The sequence below is a fragment of the Sander lucioperca genome, chromosome 15 (assembly GCF_008315115.2).
Source record: "Sander lucioperca isolate FBNREF2018 chromosome 15, SLUC_FBN_1.2, whole genome shotgun sequence".
Classification (NCBI taxonomy): Eukaryota; Metazoa; Chordata; class Actinopteri; order Perciformes; family Percidae; genus Sander; species Sander lucioperca.
The window spans coordinates 5,707,109-5,713,238 of NC_050187.1; the positions used below are offsets into that span (position 1 = coordinate 5,707,109).

Below are 6,130 nucleotides of genomic sequence, written 5' to 3' on the forward strand. Positions count from 1 at the left end.
TCAACGCCAATCTTTTTTTTTTTTTTTTCTCGCAACTTTATTCATTCATCACCATCATCATCATCATCATCATCATCATCATTCATCATCATACCTGCGAAAAAGAAACGCTTCCTTAAAAAAATCTATGGCAGAAGACATGCTAGTCAAAATCCTAGCAAGTGTTCCTTTTGTCTGGTGGGTACAATATAGATTTTCTGTCAAGAAACAAGATTCATTCAATTTATTGTGGGGCAATTTTTTTAAAAATAAGTTGATAACTAAGAATGTGTTTTGTAAGGAATAAGGAGTAGGCTCACTGCTTTGTATAATAACAGTGAATTATGACTTTAAAGGATAGGTTGGATAAGTCCATTTTAATATATTGAAATAGACATGAACTTGTTTTTGGGTGTCCCTGTTTTCATCTTGAGCTTTGACCCCTCTGTGTGTTATCAAAGTTAATTGGAACACTTTAGTCACCTAAAAATGTTTTAGTTAGCGTTATACCAAACTAGCGTTAGCTGGTAACTTAAGAGAAAGTCTGCCAATTTTCAACCAGCTTGTGTACTTCCATAAATGCTAACGAACGGTTCCAGTACCTAGGGGTCTGCGTTTAACCCTCAGTAAAACTCTGCTGGATACTTTCCCTCTTTAGCGTTTAGCTTAATGCAGCACCATGAAACCATACACAACACTGGCTTAGACATGTCTTCCTTCCCAGCTGCACCTTTTTGTTCAAATATGGTCACTTCTGGCTCCAAAATGCCAAGATAGTGACGGCCAAAATGCAAACTCCTGGCTTCAAAACGGCAGTCCACAAACCAATGGGCGACGTCACCGATATTACGTCCATTATGTTTACAGTCTATGGTTTGGTTGTTGAGGTCAAATATTAACAATCTTTCGCCATAAGATTCCACCTTTTAAGAAACAGGTGCTAAAACAGACTGACAGAGGGTGAATACAGTAGATGCAGCAGTAAGCAATATGAGAAAAACCATGTGGTTTTTGAACATTAAAGCATGTGTTCTAGTAGAAAACCCAAATGAGCATGTTTTCTTTAAGACTATACATTTTACTTTTCCTCCTTCAGACTAAATTAACCAAGGTAGCAAAATAAATAAATATATAAAAATCCTAACAGATGCACGTGGGTCCCTGTGCTCGATGGATTCAAAGATAAATGTTAGTGCTCCATTTGTGTCTCTCCACATTGGCGTGAGTTTCGTGGGGTCAGCTGTGTATGTTGTATTTAAAGTGAATCCTTCAAATCTAAGTTTTGGTCAAATGCCATTTTGCCATCCATTTAGAACAGCATTCCTAGAGCCCTGAAGAAGGTAACATATCCAGATTGTAAAATGAACAAAGCTAAGATTAGATGAAAGTCTGAAATAACATACCTTTGCGTAGCAGAAATATGTTTTTGTTTGTTTTCCTCTCCTGTTAATCATCACGACCAAGCACATTTATCTTGTGACCCATTGTGAGGGTCCTGACCCACATTGGGAACTACTGACTTACAAAACCATTGTAATTCTTGTGCAGTTACTCAGAATCTGTGTTTAATGCTGCATTCCACTGATATAAAAAAAAAGTCAGAAATTCACATGTCACACGGAAGTATCTTGTCCATGAATCCACATATACAATCCCACCTGAAAATCGAAGTCAGCTCCACATCAGTAATCCTGGTCACTTGATGACAGAGGTGGACACGGGCAGCTGCTACTGAGTACACTGAGCCCATATCTTCATTATTTCCGGCCGTGTGAAGGTTTGAACAACGTGTTACCATGTGTAGCTTTCATTTTATGAGGAAATCAGTTGCTCGGAATAGTCTGCCAGGATAACATTATTGACTAACTTAAAGGTTTTTCAAAAGTATTTGGCCTGGCTCGAGTCTGTCAGATCCTGTGAAGCCTATGTATCCTTGTTGTGGTTGAAAGAAAAGGGTCACAGATGCTGTATTTGATTAATAAAATAACAAAAATTAAATTAACGGTAAATACCTCACCATCTACTTATTTTAAGGCTGCTGCTGTATTGGCTTCTATACACATTTTTGTAACATTGTAAAACATCGTAAAATTTAAAAAAATAAGAAGTTAAGTCACAAAAAATCAACAAATAGTAGGCCTACAGCCTTTTCTAATCAAATCAGGCAAAAATATCCTTATATATATATATATATATATATATATATATATATATAGTAAAATCCTATCTGCATTCCTGGACATCAAAAGAATAATTATGAAGCTGTAGTAGTAGTAGTAGTAGTAGTAGTAGTAATAGTAGCTGTGCCTGCTTCATATGTGCTTAACAGAAGACTAATAATAAGTTATTAGGATTTAAATGGTTTATTTAACAAATTACACTTTCATGTGCATGAGAAAAACAATTCATTGAGAAATTCATTTTAGATTTTTTTGTATTGCTCTGTGATGACTGCATGTGACTGTAAACCAGTGGACCTGCATGAAAAATGCAGGTCCAGTTTTCTGATAATAATTTAAAAAAACAAACAAATAAATATACTTGCTAACTTATATACTACTCGTTCAGTGTGTTTGTGACACTGTCTTTTAAATTATGGACCTGGAGTCCTTTACATTGTAAGTCTGACAGCAAAATTCATCATACTCTTCTTAAAACTCTTGACTAATGTAGACACATACTGCTAGTGTCTTTTTCTTGTTAAAACAGATAGACACCGGTCATCAGGTTTGGTGTAAAAGGATCTCACACGCATCAGTACTGTGGGACATTGGGAAATGCAGATCGAAGATGGGTCTTTCGTAAAATGGCATTGGCCTATGCTAACTTTACAAACAGCTTATTGGGAAGCAGTCTGAGCAGGCAGTGTATATCTGAGTCATCCCTGACGTCAATTAATCATTAAACCTAGCACCAGGATACAGATTCATTTAGTTGGCTTGAGTTATGTGGTTAGAAGAAAGCTTTCATCTAGTGAGACCAACTATTATCACTTCAACAGTTCAGTACAGTAAGACCTCTTATTCCATGGGCTACTTACTAGTATTTCCAAGGGCTGCATGGTGCCTTAGATCAGGAGGGTCAGGGTTCGAACCCTTCTGTGTGAAGTTTGTATGTTCTCCCCATGTGGGTTTTCTCCGGGTTTTGCAGTTTCTTCCCCCAGTCTACAGACATGCAGTTTAGGTTAACTGGCGACTCTAAATTGCCCGTAGGTGTGAATGTGAGCAGTTACAGATAATGGTTGAATAATATTTCCAAGATCAAGAATGAGCTTTTTAATGCTTAGGTGGCGTAGTAGTTCCAGTGCTCCTCAGGCACACTGGATATGAATCCTTTCAGCTGCTCTGTGGTCAGATTTGCATCAAATCTCTTGACCTCACACTAAATCAGGGGTGGCCAATCAGTTAGGTATAAAGAGCCACAAAAAAAACCTGCACCATAGCAAAAAGCCACACAACACATGCATGTCCACACTACAACAGCAACAGTGACTTCCAGATCTGATGACAGTCATAATACATAGCAGTTTTCATAGGTTTTTTTCTCACTTAGATTGACTCAGTGGGAAACCTGACAGTCTTTGTTATCCACAGTCCTTTTCAGGTCTTGCTAGAACTCGGTTGTGACTCTTTCACTCATCTGTCACTAAAGGGGCTTTCAAACAATCTGATTCAGCAGTGAAAGGGTTAACGAGGAAGGTGATCTGTGGCCGCTGTTTTTCCTCAGGTTGCAGAATCTGTCCTCAAAACTCTGCTGCATTATTTTCCATTTTAAAATAATTGGCAAATGTATTGGCAGTATTGGCAGATGCATTCAAATGTGGTTTTTTTTTACTTATCTGAAATACTGTATGTTTCAGAAAAGTTAAAGACAACAATCAACCAATGACACAGCCCCCAGCCACACAGTAAGAGCCTCACAGGAGCAGGCAAAGAGCCACATACGGCTCAAGAGCCACAGGTTCGCCACCCCTGCACTACATCATAACATTAGCTTGTTCTTTTAAAAGCCTGATGAGCCTTGTTAATAATCATGATACAAGGACAGACAGATGCTGTCCTTTCACCTGTTTCCAGAGAGTCACCAAGATACAGTACTGATTACGGAGTAAAATCGACAAAAATGGTTGATAAAAACTCTGACATCTGGTTGGTTTTAATTAAATTTCTTATTCACTCGTTTACTCACACATCATTGTGACTTAGTGTTGTTAATTCAGAGGGTTGGGGTGGGAAAGGGTGAAAGGAAAGGTTGATCTCGCTGGAGTTCATAATAGCTGACTGTATCTTGCATTTCATCTGCTGCATTGAACATGTTTTTAGACAATGAATTGTTCAGGTGTCTGAACTGGAAACCTTCAATGACTTCTGGTGGTCATGGTGTGGTACTGCATCAAACAGCCTTTCTCGATAAAACACAAATATGTGCTATTCAGTGATCAATTACTCTGAAATGTCTGCCCTATCGTGAGGCAAAATTAATCAATCTGTAGAGCAAAATGTATGATAACCCAGGGACAGATTTGTACTCAAACAATTTGAAGCAACAACCTGATTGGATAGTTACTAGTTTTCATTAGCTGAGAGATTCTGAGCACTTGATAACATGAGACAGAGAGCTGGAGCCTATCCCAACTCACATTGTGTGAGAGGCATGGTACACCTTGAGAAGTTACCAGTCTAGCACAGGGCTAACATATATGGACAGACAACCATTCACACTCACATTTACACCTACAGCTAATTCAGAGTTTCCAATTAATCAGACCTGTATGTGTTTGGACTGTGGGAGAAAACCCACACAGACATGTGAACTCCCTACAGAAAGGCCACAGCTGTGAGGTGACGGTGCAAATCACTGTTTCAACGTGACGACCATGAAAATAATACAAACTTCATAAACTGGGTGCGAGTAGTTGCTTGCTCCTGTCTAGAGATTATTGGTTGAGAATCAAAACTTCAATGACACAATTCTGTCTGTCCAATTTTGTTCTGCACTTACTGTATAAACTTCCCTGTAGCCTCTCCACTCTTGACTTCCAGATTGATTTGTCGTAAGTAAACCTAAATGAAATTGAAACTCACAATTCTTAAATCACTTAAATTGTTTAAAGGAAAATTACAGTTTCATTCAACCTTGGTGTTATTTGCTGTGTTGTCCATCATTCTTGCCAGTAATAATAATGTACACACTAAGTTAATAGCTTAGGGGAAAAGTGACTTAAAAGGTTTTAAACAAACCCCCACGTTAGCCATATGCACTTGGAAGATGAACACTAAAATTATTTACCAAGATAACCCTTGTGAACATCCATCACAGTTTACAGACTCACTTCCTACTTCAATTTTGACTTACTGTACTTACTGTGCACCCAGTTTTCCTGTGCAATGAGGGATTATTAGAGACATTTCAGGTGTGCTCACTTTCAGTTTTAAGGTTGTAAGACCTGGGTTGTACACACTTTAAAACCAAAAATCAAGCACACGCACACACTACATACTGGCTCTGCTCTGCTATTCTCTTAAAGACATACGCTAGAATGACGCAGACACACCAGCACACAAGTATAAATCCTCACAACGGCATAAGCCACTTACTTAGGCTCTGCGTAGTCACGTACAACCATAAATCAGCCTTAATTTCCCTTTAAAATATAATTTAAATCCTGTCTCATTGTATGTTTAAACAATCTGCTTCAGCTAGATTTTCTTACAACTCAGGTTCAAATCCAGCTTGATATGTCCTACTAGTTGATGGATAATGTATATTGGTATAAGTCACTTATTACTCATTTAAAGTGTTCTCAATGCAGTAAGTTCAAACATAGATTAAATATTTTTCCAAGCTGTACCACAATCTTTCACAATACATTCTGCTCGTTTTGTTGATTCATTGAAGCTACATTGAGTCAATTTTCAAATCCAAGATTCCACTTTTTATGGCTGCACCATTTGATCAAAGGGAAAACAATAGATGTCTTGTGCATCATTTAATACACATTTTCATGTTAAAGGAATATGTGTATGACATATATGGTAATTTTGGAAACCTTGTGGTCTTGACTTAATTGTAGATGGAGTGTAAACAGATGCAGGCGATTAACCCACTGAAAGGTCCATAGAGTTGAAGAGGTTAAGGAGACACTTAATGA

At 37.9% G+C, this 6,130-nt stretch overlaps 1 protein-coding gene across 1 annotated transcript in view; it reads right to left on the bottom strand.

Annotated features, from left to right (window-relative positions):
• Nucleotides 1-5,812: 5,812 nt before the first annotated feature.
• The window catches only part of LOC116060293 (zinc finger protein ZIC 4-like), a 6,313-nt gene continuing 5,995 nt past the window's right edge, over nucleotides 5,813-6,130 (bottom strand). Inside the window, exon 2 of the mRNA XM_031313794.2 lies at nucleotides 5,813-6,130. This exon is cut by the window's right edge and continues 1,528 nt beyond it. The gene's annotated coding sequence lies outside the window, so the exon portion shown is untranslated.